Below are 18,762 nucleotides of genomic sequence, written 5' to 3'. Positions count from 1 at the left end.
TGGGAGGAGTAAGATTCACTTTGCTAGCACAGAGGATGGACTCTGCCCAGCATACGTTTTGTCAAACAGAGTATGACATTCATTGTTTTTCTTAGCTGCTGGGTATAAAATCAGTGAGTTTCAACATCTGTCAAATGACTATACAGTTTCCCATGTGCAAAGAATAGACAAATTTGAAACATTCTAGAAGTACTAGCAAAAAATGGGTTCCTTGCTGTTTTCTTTCTGCAGGTGTTAGGGAGGCCATTCAGCCAGGCAGCTGACACACAAAGAAACCTTGGAAAACCTGCAAATGGAGGAGCCACTGCTGCACCCCTTGCAAAGCAAGGCTAAATGCGACAGGCAGAGCTAATCACAGTTGCCTGTGCCAATGAGGAGATGCTCCAACCAGGTGTTTCCAGCACTCCCAAACAAGCTGAGGCTGTGTCAAGGTTCACAGCATTGGGCCCCCCTTCAGCAAAGACATCAGATGTGGTGGTTTGCCCTGAGGGCTCAGCACACACAGACAAAATGGATGTGCTACAGAACTGGGCTTGTAGAGTGTGATGAATGATCACTACCTGTCCATTTCTGCACCACAAGAATGTACCTGAAATCCAGATAGCCCTCCTGGGCATACTCTGTGCCATTACCTCCTGCACATACCCCCTGCCACTGAATGCCTTTGGACAGAAGGTGTCCTTCAGGATAAAAGGGATACAAGATCTCACCACACTGCATGAGAGGAGCAGTGCCCTTGCTGAGGGGCTCAGGCCAGTAATCCTGGGCCTCTCCATATAGTTACACAGGGCATCTCTGTGGATGTGGGGATGTCTTGCACCTGCACCATGCATGCTCATTGTTTCAGAGAGAACAAGAGGAATCCCTTTTAAACAGGATCATCACAACTAGATATCTAGTGACAGGTTACATTGCAGGGCAACACAACCCACATAGAAATGCCCTGTGATCTCTTGCTCTGAAGCCTGGCTATCTCTGGGAGACAGTAATCTCTGGAGCATGGCTGCTCCCAGCCCAGCTGTGTATCAGGGCAGTGCTCTGTCAAGCCAGCCTGCCCTGTCCAAACACGAGGGCTATGTCTGCAACAGCAGAAGTGTCAGAGGGTGATGGAGGCTGCTGCATCACAAGGGGTCGGTGCCCCCCGCACCCCACAGCCAGCATTTCTCCTGGGTGTGCTGAGGAGCCTGTCTGTGGGAGTGCATCCTCCCTAGGCCTCCCCCTGTACACAGCTGTGTGCTGGCATGCCTGGGCACCCTCCCCTTCTGAGGGGACGCTGAGCCCCACTGGCCCCCCACTCCCCTTCCTGTGATGTTGCATGTTCCACGTGATGACTTGCTCTATAGAAGCCATGTGTTGTCATAATGTAACATCATTAAACAAAGTGTTTAGAGCAGTTTTCACAGAGCCAGAACATGAACAACAAAACCCGCCAATTACAGTGTCATTTTGTGTAGTTGTTAGGGTTTCAAATGTCTCCAACTTTCTCTGGTAGGCCATATTGAGCATGTCACAGCGAACATCTGAGATAACGATTTGCTAGGCAATGTGCAATTCTCGCCTTTTTTTTTCATATCCAAGAAGAAAGAGTTCTTTATAGTAATTTGGCTCAAATGTCTACACACATTGCTCCAGCGTCTGTAGCAGCATGTGTTTCTAGGATTGTTCTGGAAGAGAAAATGCAGAAACAGCAGGGAGCAGAAGATAAACAGGCAATTCGTGACTCATTAAAACAAGCATTGGTAGCCAACATTGTGGAGTGTATGAAGGCCCCAGATCCAACTCGCCTATAAACTTTTTTTACCAGCTGGACTTAGCATCTGTCAGAGTTTGGAAGGAGAGATAATCTGGTACAAATGATTTCAGTGTGTCGCATTTATTAACCTGCCACCTTACATAACACTGCTGATTGGGAACTGGGGGACTGGCTTGAGCAGTGACACAGCTCATTGTCCAAACAGTACGACTTCACTATTAAAGATGCTGCCTTCCCTGCCTCTTTTTAAATTATAATGAAGACAGTAGAGCAACTGCAAAAAAGATACTGAAGCAAACTTAAAAAGCAGTGTGGTTTTGAGATATGTACGTGCCAAGTTAATATCCTCAGCATGTCTTTTCTGCTTTGCTTATTTTTCCCCTAGCCCCCACTTATTCCACATGCTCAGAAAACTTTTTAGCCTGCTTGTCACAGGATCTGGGATCCACACCTCTAACTAAAGCAAATGCCCTGTTTCACTCCCTGAGCCACTGCTCAGCCAGCACAATGTTATTTACTGCCCAAACAGCTCCAGGAGAGGAAAACATTGTGGATGCCATGGCAGGCTAAATACCTCACATAAAAATGAACATTTTTTTTCAAAGCATTTTGGAGAATTTTAAATATGTTCTCCATTTTTAATGCAGTTTCTTTCATTAAGGTCCTGATCCTTCCCTAATTGATGTAGATGAAAAAATTTGTTTTGGTTCCAAAGGGGAAAAGGCTGGTTCCTGATGCTCTGCAGAAACGGATGGACGGATGGCTTGGCAAGAAGAAAAAAAATCCATCCAAAAAAAAAAAATGTTTATCTTAGTTTGGGGTTTGGCTCTTTACAACTCACTGAACACTTACTAGGGACTACTTGACAAATAGAAAACTGCAGAGTGGTGTTTTGCTTCTGCTCCAGATCAGATGCCATGAATTTAAAATTAATAGAGATGTTTACTCTCTAATACTAAATTTACATGTATTAGGTTATAAAATATGAATGTGCCCATTTCTTACTGCAAAAAACAGCATTTCCATTTGGAAACAAAAACTGTGGAGACTTTGGGAGAAAAAAAAACCAACACTCAGGCTTAGGAATACCTCACATTTCATTTTGGTTAGCCTATTATTTGTAGTTTTGAAACTTTATTGGTCCCTGATCTAATCTTTTCTGAGTATGAAAACATTAACATATGGTTTAACACAGCACAGGGCTGGAAAGTCCATATCCCAAATGCACATTGTATGCAGGGTGACATTCACACTAAATATCATCCCACAGGGTCTGTACTCCATTTTACCTGGGATTGGAGAGCCATGAAATCTCTGGAAAAGTTGTTCATGAGTCTGAACCAAATGGCGTGCAGTGTACTGAGATACTAGCAGCGTGTGCTGCTGCCAAAGGTTGTGGCTCAAATGTCTCTCTAAGTAACATTAAAAATCTGCTGCTTCATGCCTATGAATTTCAATATTTATAGCGTTCAATAAAATGGTCCACTGTCAGAGAGAGATGTGCCACTGTGCACTCTCTGAGCAGATGGGCTGCAATATGGCACATTTACATGGACCAGCTGTGGAGTGCAGAAATGAATGCTGGTCAGAGGCAGGCTGGAGGCACCACATCTGGAATGCAAACAGAGCCGCCTCTGCCGCCGCCGGGCTGCTCCCGAGCAGGATGAGCTCTGATTTAGGGCCGCTCACCAGTGTACCTTAAACTGCATCAAGAGTCCTCATTAACACAAGAGACTAGGGTAAGGTTTAGGGCCTGGAACTTCTCTGCTGGGCATCTGTTAGAGCCCAGGGATGGCACTCTGCAGCCTGGCAGAGAGGTACCCCAGGGAGACATTGTCTTCTCTACCATGTTATGGGGTAGATTTGACTTCTTCTGTTTTAAAATTCTCTCCTGTGCAGTTTTGTACCCTGAATACCTACTGATACAAGCAGCAAACAAGATTCTCTCACCTCCCACCCATCCCCATGTCCCCCTGGGCAAAAGGAAAATGTGCTAATACTCTGAAATTTAATTGATTTTTTTTTTTTTTTTGAGCAGGAAACAGTGAATGCTCCAGTACTGCATAAAAAGAATTAAGTGCAAGTCTTGGGGGATTTTTGCCCTTTTAGATCACAATTTCCAGAAAAAAGACTGCTGGCCTCTTCTGTATAAATCATTTTATACTGTGCTTGGGCAAAATCCTGGAGACTCTGAAATCAATGGCAGAATTCCCACTCATTCACAGTAGAGTTAGGATTTTGCTCAATTTGAATAAATAGACCTTAAAGTGGGTATAAAATATAATTTACTCTCATATTAAGGCCCCTCTGTGTTTTCAGAGGGATCTAATGTGTCCTTAGTGTATATAAAAATCATATGTTTAAATCAAAAGGACAGAGAGAACATATATCTAATTCAGCACAGAAATAATAAAAACCAAATTAATACGTCTGATAATGCAAATCAGAGCTTACAGTTTTTCCAGATCAACATACTTCATCACCACATTTTACTTTCATAGAGGTGTTAAGTGTGTTCTGGGGAGGGGAATACAGGTGTGAGAGATAAAACACTTTTTGAAATAGGATATTATTTGTCATTCTAGCCTTCCCAGAGCCAATACTGGAGTTACAGTACCATCTGAAGTGCTGCCCAGTGACTAGACTGCTGCACGGCAGCTCCTCACTTACCTGGCTTGGAAGTATAAATGAAAGAGTTTAATGTGCCAGTGAGGCTGAACATGTGAAGCAGTGAAGAACTGGTGCTTTTCTCCCAGAGAGTTTCCTACCCTTCCTCTTCTCCTCCTCTTACCTCTGCCATTTATAAGTCTTAGAGAATTTTTAAAGGCTTGGCTGGTTTTAATGAACAGGCACATAAAGAGTGAAATAAACTGTCCAGTGCATGCTTGCTTCTGTCTTTTTGCTGGAAGAAGGCGTCACAAGAACTAACATGGATAGATCTTTAGAAAGAGCATTGCCATGTGTCTAACTTATTCTTTTCCACCATTCCTGTGTATCTCTGACACTCTGAAGGCCAAATGTGCTGAGGAAATCCCTAGCCAACAGCTACAGAAAGGATTGTAGGATACAACTGTATCCTACAGATGGTAGCATACAGCATCACCATGCATTTAAAAATTATTGTGAAAACAGATATATGTGCATTTTGTCTTCAGTTCTGCTCTCAGGATAACAAAACAACTCTGAGCCTCTCTTCCAGAGATCCCAGCAATGGGGCAACCTGGGGCTCAGCCCTGGGTCTAGCTGGTAGTGTAGGCATAGCCCTGGTTTCCTTGCTTGTGAGCCAGAAAGAAAAGTCCTACACAACTGCAGGGTAGCTGCAATTGGAAATATACATCAGGTTGTGAGGTGCCTGTAGAACTGTGGCCATGGGGCAATATTCACTCCAAAAATACATGGAGGGCTTGATGCCCTTTTTGGTCTGATGGCTGCCTACTAATCAAGGAAAGCTTAGGTAGTTGCTATTTGAAGCAAATCTCACAGCATCTGTGTTATTGTAGCCTCTCAGATCTGTTGGGGCAATTTTTAATCTAGATTTACACGTATCACCTTCCTCCTCTGCCAGGCAAAACCGTGGGACCCACCTGAGTGGGAGGAGAGCCCTGAGGCCAAGGCAGCATGGCTGAGCAGCTCCCAGCAGCTGACAAGAAATAAGTTACAGCACTTGGAGACACTATCTGTCTCTTGCTGCCTGGCCTTGAAGGCAGCAGACAGAGCCATTACCATCACAAATCACTCCAGCGTTGGATGTCCATCAGGCAAGCACTGTTCCAGCACGGAGCTGTCTAGCACAACATGTGCCTGTCATGGACTGCTGCACATGCAAGTTTTCCCATCTTGTAGGAGATATTTTGACCATACCCTTCCTGACAAGAAACAAGTCTATTTACAGCTATCTTCTTTTCATAAATAACCTAGCCCTTGCTACAGTGCACACACATGTGTATTTGGCTTCTAGTGCTATTTATTATCCTTTTTTTTTTTCCTTTTCCTACCACTGCAGAAGTGGCACAGGGAACTTCTAAGTTTATTGTAACTGCTGTAAGAAGTTTTATAAGGACTCAGACCTCGATGCCTATTGAATTACATCTCTTCTCTGACAATAGCAGCATGTGACTGCCTGATAGCAAACACTGTAATCCTGGGTGACTGCACAGAAAGTGAAATTTTTTTTGTTCTGATAGAACTACACACAGTGGAAAAGGGCAGGTGTTAGGAGTTACTGCCAGATCTCAGATGCTTTTGCTCATCCCCAAGACTTGCTGAGTCTCGGCTCCCAGCTGAATTTAGTGCAGCCTGTGGATTAATCTAATTTACCCTGTTCTGGCAATGGTCACCAGAGGGGTTCTTCCAGCTGATGATGGGCTGCATGAGATGAATCATGGGCCATATTCAGCCACAGACTGTATGTTCCACATCTAACAGTAGCATAAGAGTACCAAGTACGACTTTTAAACAGCAAACACTCTTGACTTTACTGAATAGAAAGATCTCTGCTTGACCCCCATTCACAGTGCAGAACTAGCGCAGCCCAGGGAGGAGAGGAGGAATTCTGTGCATCAAAGAGAGCTGTTTAGCAAGAGAGGCTTGGAGGGAATTTTTTGTGGTACTGGTGGAAATCTGTGGGTGACTGTGAAGTCAGCCTTTCACATTCCTCCATAGATTGCAAAGGAAAGTAAGCATTTTCTTTTTCTTAAAAACTGAGTACATCTCACCTGAAAACCAGTGCAAAGCAAGCGTAGAACTCCCTTCATGCCAAACCCTTTCCAATGTGAGGGACAGGAAGTACTGTGGTGCACTTCAGTGTCCCCCTGTGAGTGGGAGGAACATTAAAAGAAATGCCTGCAGATGATTAAATCATATTTGTTGCAGTAGTGTCTGCAGTCCCATTTTTGGTGCAATCATTTGGGATCAAGTTGCTGCTTGAAGCAAAATGATCATATTATATAGCTTGAACTGAGATGCCAAGGAAGGTCAGTGTGTGCTGGCCATCAGCAGTCCAGCATGACCAAAGAAGCAGCAGCAGAGCTTGGTCCATATGTTTGTCCTGCTCTCACTGCTGAGCAAAACTCTGCCACATCGGTTTCAGAGCTTTGAAGGCCAGAAGGGACCTTTATATCACGCCGTCACCAGCCCTGGCTGAGACTGCCCAGGCAACAGATGGCTGACATTGAAGTGAAGCTCATAATGAAAAAAAATTCTGCTTTATAATAATATTCCAGAGTAAAAATAAAAAAAAATAAAAAAAAAAAAAAAAAAAAAAAAAAAAAAGCTACTAAAACCCAGGAAATCCTAAAACTCCATACAGAGCTTTACCAGCAAGAGAAAATGAAAATCTAACCCTGCAGTATTTTCCTTTGGAAGCATCAGAACATGGTGTTTTAAAAACAAATCAGGGTCCCTTGGGGTCTTGGCAGCTGCCACACTGATTCATACCCCCTTTAAACAGTGGGAAGCTTTTCAGCCATAGGACAGCTCAGTGCTGTTGGTGGGGGGTACTCAAGTGGGTCAGGGTTTTGCTGAAGGCTCAAACCATGCTGCTTCAAAGCTGTGTGTCCTCAGAGGAGCCGTGGGTTGCCACTGCTCATGGAGCTGTGTGGCACAATGTGCCTCTCCAGGTGGCTGAGCTGGTGTTTAAGCTGTCAGGGACGCAGCTGGCAGGGGGAACCCATCCAGGACTGGGGCCCCAAGAAGCTCCAGGTCAGCCAGGTTACCTGTCCTTTTGGCAAGGTGACTCCCCAGCTCCGAGTGAAGCGCCCTAGGGGAGGCTCTCAGGGCCACTGGTGATGTGCTCAGCTAACAGGGGCCTGGCAGCCCAGGCCATCGCTGGGCTCCAGCCTCACTCCCCACCATGGCAGCCAGCTTCTGCTGAGCTATGCCTTGTGCTGGCACAGACACCCTGGTGCAAGGCTTGGAAAGGTGCTTGCCAAGTCAGGGTTACCACCCAAGTGCAATTCTTCCAAGAAATGTCCCTTTGTAGTGCTCACAAGCATGGCAGCCCACACAGACACCGCAGCGGTGGCCCACCAAGGGTAGCACACCTGGCATCAGGCGAGGCTGCCCCCTTTGAACCGCTTTGGCAGCCAAGTGTCTGCAGCCTGCACAGTGCCCAGAACCTCACCCTGTGGCAATGCAGCACTCTGCTCCTCTGTCTCAGTGAGGCAGCCCTCGCCCCTCTCTTTTCTCTGCAGCACCGGGATGTTGCTTTCCCTGAAATCAGGGGCCAGAGTGAGACATTGACAATAGTCTGATGCTGTTTTCATTTTGCAGTTGGCTGCATGATCTGAATAGAGCTGAGAGTGCTACAGGGACAATGAGACAAAATTCATTTATAAAAAGATCTGGCAGTGTCAGGAGTGTCAGGCGGAAAACCAGCCTAGGTAGTGGTCTGCTGGTGGGTGGGGACAGGTGGCACTACACCCTACCTAACACATCTTACTTTTAATAAGCAAGGTACAGGAGTTTCAAACATTGCCTGCTTAAGTTCCCAAAGAGCAGCTGATCCTATAGATTTCTGCAGTGATTCTTTATCTCTCCATGCCTCTCCTCTTTACTTCCATGTTTTGTTCCTCTCTCTCAACTTTGAGGGCAATCCTTCTGCTGCATCACAGTAAATCCCCCCAGTGCTCACAAATCTTCCTGCAGGTAACTTCCTCAAAAGAAGGCAAGGACCAGAGCTGAGCCCCAGCATCACAGTACTTCACATGTCATCAGCAGGATCCTCTGTCTTCATAAATTTGTACCAGTCTCTGGATTTATCTTAGACCTGGAAATGAGAAATACAACACAGTAAATACTCACTAGGGAAAATCCAAACAGAATATCATTAATGCGCTACATTTTGTCCTAGTATCTATCATAAAACTACTTACTGTCCAGAAAGATTTTGCAGAGCAGTAAAACTGTCTCCCTTTGGTAAAATGAGAAAGGGTGTAGAAGGCATAGGGAATATTTGCATTTAACTTTGTCTCATGGAGACAGGACATTAAAATGCTATTTGGTAACTTAGTCATAGAGAAGAATAGTAGAGCCATAGGGCCTTTTTCTTTTTTTTTTAAAGATGTAACTCTTTTAAGAGTCCCCTTAAGAGCGCTCAGTAGGGTGTGTCAATATTGCTCCCCATGGAAATCATATGGTTTGCCTATGCAGACAGTGAATTGTTTTGTGGCTGTGAAATATTGTGTGTTGCCCTGTGAGCAGTGGAGCCAGTGGCTCGAGGAACCGTTGTTGAGACTGACAGTTACATTGTGCCACTGAATAGTGAAACGGCAGAATCAAAAACTCAAGTGGACCCAGACAGAATGTCCTGACCTTTAAGTAAAAGGCTGATTGGATATGGTGGGAGCTCCCCTTCATCTTCCACCATAATCCATTACACCTTTCTTGGCAAACCCTCGTAATTCATGTAGCTGTGCAGATACATTTCCCATAGAATTTTTTTACATGCTTATCATTAAATTTATCTCTTATAACTTACTTGCCTTTGTATGGTCCAGTTGTGATGTGAAGTGTCAGTTCCCCATGTAGAAGCATTCACAGCATCCTGCCTAAGAAGTAATTCTGCGTCTTGCAGCGTAAAAACCCAGCAAGAATAAATTTGTGGGAACCCAGTCAGAAGGAAAGTTTCTGCAGCACAGAAATAAATACATGCAAAGATGCTATATAATGACCTGCAGTGGAAAAATAAGAGACCCCAAACACATGAAAGGTGTGAACTTTATTACACGAGGTCCATATTTTAAATTTGTCTGAGCTAGACTGTGAAGTATTTAGGGCAGACACATTTTATGCATTTGCAGTGTGCCATGCACAGTACCATATGAGTAGGAAAGAACATAATAATGGCATTATTAATGTTGGCTGTCAGCTCCGCTTTAGACAGGATTAAGGTTGTATAAAAGAGAAAAGCATATTATTTAAATCTTCATTTTTAATTTCAGAATTTATTTTTAACCAGTATTAATAATTCATAGAAATAATAGCTAGGTGTGCCAATAAGGAAATATAGCAGTGTGGAAAGACACTGACTAGTTTCTATAAGAATATTACAAGCATGTATGAAAAGATGAACTTCCTTCTTTAAATGTATCACCTTGATCCTGGGAGTCAAAACCAGTATGGTTTGTACTCAGCACTCTTTTTAGGAAGGACAGAGTAAAATGCGAATTCTGTATCCCCATGTATAACTGCATTTTTTCCTTAGAAACACATGAACTTGTGAACACATTGTTTCCCTTAACAAAGTTTTTAAGTACTGACTGGTCCTTTTTACTTCTTAAAATATGTTAATGACTTTTATTTTTGTGAATTTGAGAGTGAAAGTTTTAATGCACCTTGGAGGTTTTGACATACAGCAAATTGAAGACCCACAAATAAATTGTGCATTACAGTACATATAAATCATATTCCTCTCTGTGAGTCTGTATTTACAGACGTGTTATTTGCCTGGATGCTCTCTTCTCTGTGGATAGATTCTCCTGTTATGTGCACACATTCTTCTTGCCCAATGGTATGCGCTTCACCCACTTGCTTTGAATGGAACTGTACAACAGCTCCCGACACGTCTGAATGCCCGGCACTGGCATTTCTTGCATCCCTCTTCTGCGAGAGGCGAGAATCTTCAAACTCAATTAGCATTTTAAAGAATAGGTTCAGTTTTGTGGTCCATTAAAGTCAGCTAAATTGATGCACTGCATGTCTTTATTTCAAAAATAAAGCTGAACAATTAAAGCCCATGTCTCTTTGCTCAGCTTTTGATTCCTCACAAAGCTTTCCCACTTGCTGCCTTTGGATGTAATGTTAACAAAGTCAGTTAACATCAAGAGCAGCACTAACAGGCATGGCACAATTCCTTGTTTTTGCTCAATCAGTCTGTGTTCAAACTATCAGTTTGATTTATTTGTCCATGCTGACCCTTATTCACCACTTAATTATCCTCGTATAATGTTTCAAGAGCCTCCTGACACAAGGAGAAAGACAATTGCCGATGTTCTGTGGAACAACTGTTGACCTGATGGCCAAAATGATGACTGCAGGTCGAAGGTTGGCTGCCTTTTGAAGGACCCACTCCATTCTTGAGGGCTCTGGCCAGAGCTCTGAGCTCGGTTGCCACTGGCACTGGGTAGCCTTCTGGTCCCCAGTCCTCGCAGCATGCCCAGGGTCAGCTCGGCCATCCCGGCTGAGCACAGCCAGATGACAACCACCATCCTCTGAGCAGCAGCTTATTTGCCAAAAAGGCTGGGTTTTGCACAGGCTCACTCTGGTCCCCTCCACCCTGTTCTACTCCAGCACCAACACCAGACTCAGCTGGACCTAAGCATCAAATTGCCAGAACCAAGATCAAAGCGACATCTTCTAGGAAAAGCAGAAGCTGTAAGTGTGATAGTCTCCATCAGCACCCCTGAGCAAGGGGGCTGGCCCTCATTCTTACAGCAAAGGACATCAGTTTATGGTTCCCAAGGTGTATGCTCAGCCTCATGCCAGAGATCATGCACAATGATCTCCATTCATCTGGAAAGCACCCTTTCTGCCACTCTGGCTTGGAAACACTGAATGACAGTCCTACTCCTTGCCCATTCAAAAGTGAATAATCAACTAATAGGTTAATTTTGACAGGACACTGGCATCTCATGGGGACAGAGGGCAGGGACCACATTTTCATGGAAGCTGAAACAGTGCTCAGGAACTGGGGAAAGAAGGGGCTGAAGTGGCACCTTGTGGGAGACAGGGTGCTAGCTGAGCAAGTTGTGCAGGTATTTCAGTTGTTTGCTGTCAGAGGCCGTGCAGGGAAAAAAATCTGCCCCCCTTTATTAAAAGAATATTCATCTCAAGTGTAGTCAGCCAAATAACTGACCTTCCCTGAGCATGTAGTGTTTATATTTCACTGAATTAATACCATTTTAGATCACTGAATTCTACTGCTTAAGAATGCATTCTGTAGTAAAGGCCTAGGATCCTCACCACCACCAGGTAACAGCTGGTGACTCAGTTCCACAGTCCCCGATACCAGGCAGCTATTTCAGCACCACAGAGACAGGCAGATCACCCAGTTCTCTGATGTCATTGCTGAAAGATGTGTGAACACATTTATTTCTGTATCATTTTTACAGTCCCAAGGAGGACTGGCAGGCACCACAATTGGGAGGAGATTTTGGGCTTCTCTAGAAGAGATCCACACAGTGCACAGCCAGCCCTGAGCAGAGGAGTACACAACCTAACTTGGGACTGCCTCACTTGCCTATAGTGCCCAGCCACCACCAAACATCTGAGTCACAGCAAGGGTGAAACCACAGAGATAGAACATGGCAGCCTGGGGGACAGGCTTGGCTGTGACAGCTCTTCTCAGACAGTCTGGGGCATAATGCTGTTGGTGCTTGAGCTTCTGCTTTCTTTAAAACCTCCTGCCTAAGCAGAAATGTTCACACATTAGTACTATTGTCATCTGAAAGACTGTTATGATTAGTTTTCATGAAATATCTTATGTTTTCATTTTCAATGAAAATTCAAAAGCTGTCAAATATTTTGGCAAGGCAGAGAAAAATTGCTTTCATTAGTGTTTTCTAAGGGAGAAATAAAGGTTCCCTGATTGTTAAATTGTGAAGGCAGGATGCTGTCAGCTCTTCACTAGCTCTCCTCTTGATGTCCCTGGGAAATAACTGTCTCTGGTGCTCAGAACCTGCTACAAGCAGGGGCTGCTCCTGTACAGACACTGCCCACATAGCTGACCCCTCCAGACAGTAGAAGAGGGAGCAGTCAGTTGCCATATTCCCTGTGTCACAAAGGTATATTAGAGCAGAGTGTGAAGTGTCCAGACTCACAGAGCTCACACCTCTGAAGATCTGCTGCTGGATCATGAAGGTTTTTAAGAGACTTGCTCAAGGCAGCATGGCACGTCTCTGTGCCAGGACAGGTGACCTTCTCTTTGAAGCCTTGTCTTGGTTGCTTTCTGTTCCCCATGGCGGGGACCACTGACCCTCCTCCATCTGTTTTCTTTGGGCTGGGTGTAGTTCTCTGCCCCGTGTCACTCCAAAAGCAACCAAATATGCAGCATGGTTGTTATACAGGCTTCTGATCAGTTCTGCCTGAGGGGGTGCGTTAGAGAGCCGAGCTGCTGGCATGGGACAGGGGCACTGCAAGAGCTGGGGGCTGGCCAGTGGCCTGAGGACACTGTGCTCAGCACAGGGCCATGTTCAGCACGCTCCAGGCTCTCAGCTTGGACATGCCTCAGGGGAGGAGCTCAGTGTCCCTCCATGTTGCAGCTGTGCTGGCGTGAGGCTCAGCATCCACATGATGGGCCTTGGTCTGAAACCCGCAACTTTCCTCAGTGCTAGGAAAATCAAATTATGGCTATTTTATGGTACCTAGGAGAGGGCCAAGAGTTTCCCTGAAAGCTCATCTTTCATTTTGAAAAGAGCATCTAATCACTTAGGGGCAGAATAGCAGGACAGGGAAAGTCTCAAACCTTGTCTGAAAGATGGAAAATTTATGGCTGCAAAGGGCAGCGTATATCAAAGAGCTTTTGGCCAAGGCTCACCAATAAAGCAATTCACCTACTGGGTGATGTGAGGACAGAGCAAGATGAAAGTAAAGTTCGATCATTTCTTCCCATCACAACAAAAAGGTTGATAAAGAATATACTTGATATCAAACAGAGCTTCCTGCTGTCTCTAGTTACCTGGGAGTTTGGAGCCTGCAGTTTGAATAATGTTTCCTCCATAATAGGGTTGACAGCAGAAGTGTGGAGAGACTGATGGGCCTTCATGCAGGCTCAGCTTTTGTAGTTCAGGCTCATTCTTTATTCTCAGAGTGGAGCAGATAATAAATGTGTAAATAAATAGTTACCAATCTTCTGGCACGGTAAAATAACTAGTTGCTTTCTTGTGCTGCAAAAGAATTCAATCATGCTGATAGTAAAAACCACATCGCTCGCAATGTTTGGTGCACTTTGCAAATAGCTGGGGAAAGTCTCTTGCATAATTTGAGCTGGAGTGTGCATAATGCTAAATGTGTCTGCCAATGGAACTGAAAGAAAACAGCTACCCCTGTAATGTAGGAGAGTTAAGGGCTTACAAAAAATAAAAATTTGGGACTTTTTTTCTCCCTTTTGTTTATAAAAACAAGTTCATGCTAAATTCTGACTCAGTCTAATGTTGTTGTCATTTTTTCTTGACTTAGTGTAAGTCCTGAGAAAATGATAACAGAGATTAATTTATATGAAACCGCATGGCCATAAGAATACATAGGAAAAAATACTGGGATTTCTATTTGTCTGCAACGACTGTTGAGCTCTTGGGCTGTTCAGCCCAGTTTCATGCACCTTGGATGGAATTTTGTCCCTTAGTTCCACAGAAAAGCAGAGTCACAGTGACATATTTTAAATGTTTCTAGCTGGGAGTTTTTTTGTGAGTTTTAAAAAGATATTTTAAGGCTTTTTACAACACTTAAACTGATTATTTTAATGGCAGATCTAAGCTAAAACAATGCAAAAATGCTTTGGATATGTGCAGGCAAATAAAGTATTTCCACAATTATTTTCTGTTAAATGTGAGCAGAATGTGTACAGTTCATCATTTTTAAACTGCTTGCTACAGCCCAGCCCTATCTTTAAACAGGCTGCCATGCACTTCTCTGTGCATCAGGGCAGGTCAGGGCTGTACTGATGAAAAGATGCCATCAGTGAGGATATTACGATTTTCAGAGTGCAGTTAGATGAGATAAACTGGGTAGTTTTAAGGAGAGGCCTTAGAGATGAGAGTGAGTACACCCTGTGAAATTCTGCTAAATTAAAGCGTAATCTCTGGGGAAGACCTTTAGAGATGACTGGAAGTGCCATTATTCCCCTCAGCTTGGTGCTTCAAAGGCACTTTTTTTTCTTCTTTTCCCTTCTGTGAGCAACTTGTTCTCAGGCAGCTTGAAATGAAAGCTGGCTGAATTTTTCCTTTTGCAAAGAGTAATTCAAATGAGGACTGAGTCTTAGTCATAAAGTTACTGCACAAAAATTTTTTATTCACTTTGTTTTTAATGGAAGAAAATGCAAACTTAAATAATGTCTGTAAGATTTTCCTTTTTTGGTCAACTTATTTGGTTTTTTATCTAGAGTAAAAATGTTTATCTGAAGCTGCTTTTTTGAAAAATTAGTCATTTACTGTTTTAGTTTTAGTTCTATAATGACAACAGAAGCCTAAAACACTGTAAATTTTGCCAGAAATGAGAAAAGGGAAAAAAAAAAAACCACAAAGAAAAATAGCTGGCATATTCCTCTCAGCTCTGCTGAAAAATATCTATCTTAACTCATTTGTGAAACACAGCCAAAGATATTTTTGGTCAAAATTTGAACAAGTTTTTTGAAAATGCTTCTTTGTGTTCAAAGGGCAGTAGCCTGTGCAGAGTAGCCTAAAAACCCAATGCAGAGCTGCTTACTCCAGTTTTAGGTGGGAGCTCGGCATTAGCAGCATCCTTGACATCAAATGGCTGAAGCACAAGCGCAAAGCTAAATAAAGCCTAAATGTAATGCTAAATAGCTGCATTGACACTTCATTAATTACTAAATTAATGCCTTTAGCAAATAGCCTGTCTGCACACTCAGGGTCTGTTTCCTTCACAGATCTCTCCAGGCAATATTAACAGCTAGAGGAGTAAATACAATTACAAAGGGTGCAGATTTGACTGCCCGTGGCAGTACTGATTGAGGTGATGAGGTAAAAACCTTTAAAGGTGTCGATGAGGGCAGCATTAAGCTCCCCTTCTGTGCGGTAGTGCTATAAGCTGTCATTACATCGGGCTTATGCAGGAGTGAAAAGCTTGTGTTTGAGGTGCTGTTTTATTTAAATACACGTCTCTCTGACACAGCAGCCACCAAATCCCTGGCTTCCAAAGTGGAGGCTGACATTAGGTCTTTGTCTCAGCAAGTGCATTCAAGTGCAGCAGCCACTGCGTGGGGAGCCCTGTGCCTGGACAGGAACAGCTGCAGCACAGGACTGCCATAGGATCACTTCTTTTTGCAAATGAGAATTTCACTGAGAGGTTCATAATGTCCATGCTAAAAAGAAAGTTTTAAAACAGAGATGTGAAAGTGGACCAAACAAATCTGTTTTACCCTGGTGAAGAAATTTTTGCATTCTTTGGAGCAGAGAAGAGGGAAGAACCTCCCAGGCTATCATAAAAAAAAAAAGTATCTTGCAGATTCAAAGCTTTGAACCCTGGTAGGAGCTGGAGGGAGAAAATGTGATTTACTGGAATATCTGCTAATAAGCAAACCGTGCCATGATTATTATAAGAGAAGATCACAGCCTGTTTGCAGAGAGACTCCCTGTCTCAGATAATACACGACTACATACCCAGTCTGCTCCCTTTATCTTCAAACACTGTCCAAACCCAGAGCTGGGACACTTTGGTTGCAGCTTTAGAATTCTTCTCATCAGTTTACTACATGTTCACATCCACAGAGCCTGAGGGATGCAGCCAAATCCTGGACCATTTTAAGTCTGCGTCTCAGACCCAGGACTCCTCTCCATTGTCATGGGAGGTCATTTTACCCACATCAAGATTCCTTCAAGCCAACTTTCTTCCAGATTTCAGCTGGTTTTAAGAATAATTCTGTGTCCATAAAGAACAGAAGTTTCACCTCAAAAAGATCATCACTGTTATGGTCCCTCCAGCTTAGCAGCTGGGAACCCAAAAGGCTTGCAGGCACAGCATCCCTACAGAAGAGAAGTGCCATTTTAGGCACTTGTTCCAATTTCCACTTAATATAGATGTGCTGGCCCAATCTCGTGCTGACAGGTGAATACTGGTGGAAAAGCTTGCAATTAGAGCAGCAAAGTTCTGCTTCCCCTGGGAGGGCTGCAGGTGCCTCTGTGACTCCAGCAGAGATCTGGGTAGGATCCAGCAGACTTTTTTTTTTGTTGGATATCTAGCACAAAATCCAAGCACAAGCCACTCTCTTAGCATTTGCTTCTTTAATCTGCATGATGGGTCACTAAATCTTTGATTCCCAAGGAAACCAGACAATCCTTCATGGAGGTGACCATTTGGTTGGACAGACTCAGTTTGAGATCTAGTGATGAGATGTACTAGACTGGATTTTATTTTTTTTCTGGTCATCCCATGATTGTAACGAGGCAGCTTCCCCTTCAGCAGGCTGCTGCCAGGTTGCAGTCTGAAAACACCCCTGTGGAAAGGGGGAGCATTTTGGTGTCCAGCCTTGCTCACCTCTCACTGGCATCATACAAAGCCAGGGCACTGCTGGTCTCTCCTGGGGCTGTGGGTGTGCTCACACAGGGGCTATCCTGTTCTGGGAGGTGTGTGAGTGCATAGCAGTTCAGGTGCTGTCCCAGGAGCCAGGGTTTGGGTGTCTGGCTCCCGAGGGCAAGTGGCTCAGCCCAGCTGCGCTGCCAGGGCTTGGCTGCTGCCGGCAGGGCCGGGTGCAATGGGCACTTGCCACCATTCTGGGCTGCCAGCTGAATTCCGTGCCATGCTGTGGAGCCTGCCTGCCTGCCAGCTTGTCTCAAAGCAAGAGCAGTATAATTAAACACGAGATTTAGTGCCTTGCTGGACTGGGGCCTCAGTTATTACAAAGTCCCATATTTCTTGATTATTGACAATGGCGGAAGGATATTTGTACCATCACTGATTATTCAGCAAGGAACAAATGCATTAAAGACACAACAAAGATAGCAAATGGTTTCTAAGCCTTTGCTAATACTTTATGTGGAAGTAACAGGATAAAAATTATTATTTAACAACCCTAACTCCATCACATATCATAAAACATATGCTTTACACGTACTTTTTAACATATTATTGTCATGATCAGTGCAGCATGAATAGTCTGTAAAAATCATATTTTTAAAATTAGATGATACCATGACTGCTCCAGAGATGTGGAAGATGAACTGCCTAATAAAGCTTATGAAAGATATTTTTCTGCATACTGCTTTAGAGGAACTAAGCAGTTAAAATGTGAGCTGCTGTCTGCCATTCCAAAAGTGCACAAAATCAGTTTATTGTCAACACATGTCAATATATTTACTTGCACTGAGGAAATGGCTTCTGTTGATTGTTTTCAACCAGGCTGATGCCTGTATGCCAGATTTGCAAATCACATGCCACTGCTACTCTATTTCTGGCAGAAGAAAGCGGAGCTGTAACTGCAGTACTGGAAAACGTCTGTCTTTCACAGCCACCTGACAGTATTCGCAGACAGGGATATGAGACTGCAGCATTGCTTCCAGGGATGCAATGAAGAAATTCAGGCTGGTCTTTCAGATGAATGAATCTTTCAGTTATAAATTGTTTGGGATGCTTTTATGTTTAGCTTTTATCAATAAGGAAACAAGCAGCAAGAAAGCATCAAACTCAGCAGGACTTCCAAGCTATTTACAAGTAGTAGCTGGTTTAAGGGAATTGCATGGTATTGCAAATGTAGGCACCTCACATGTGGAGTGGAGGAAAGCTGGCTGCAAGGGATCCCTGGAGGTCATGTTGTCCAGTCCCATGCTCAAAGCAGGACCATCACTGGCCCTGAATCAGGTCAGCCATGGCCATTGCGCCAGTCTTCGGGAGATTAAATGTAAGTCTACATACAGCTCATCCATTAGGTACACAGCCCGCCTGTGTCTTTATGGATGTTTCCATTTCCCTTACTTTCTTGCCACGAAATCCACCAGCCTGTGGTTTGCCCATTAGCAAATCCCAAAAGAATTAGCCTTCCAGGAAAACAAAATTTCTTACCTTAAGCTGGAAGGTCAATGGAAGCTCCAAGGGATTTTTACCTACAGCCACCTGATTCAGATTTTCCCAGGAGTGAAAAGGAAGAGCGTATTTCCTCCATTATCACTCCCATCTCAAACACTCTCTGACTTGTAATTACTTTATCTTAAGGAAGGGTCCAGCACAGCACAATTTAATTGCACACACATTCATGCAAATGACATATAAGAATCAGGAGCAAAGTGTGCAAAGCAGAGTCAAGCAAACACAAATTATTTTGTGTACATTATGTGAGACTC

Source organism: Ammospiza caudacuta, chromosome 3, assembly GCF_027887145.1.
Source record: "Ammospiza caudacuta isolate bAmmCau1 chromosome 3, bAmmCau1.pri, whole genome shotgun sequence".
Classification (NCBI taxonomy): Eukaryota; Metazoa; Chordata; class Aves; order Passeriformes; family Passerellidae; genus Ammospiza; species Ammospiza caudacuta.
Note: the sequence above shows the minus strand (reverse complement) of the source record.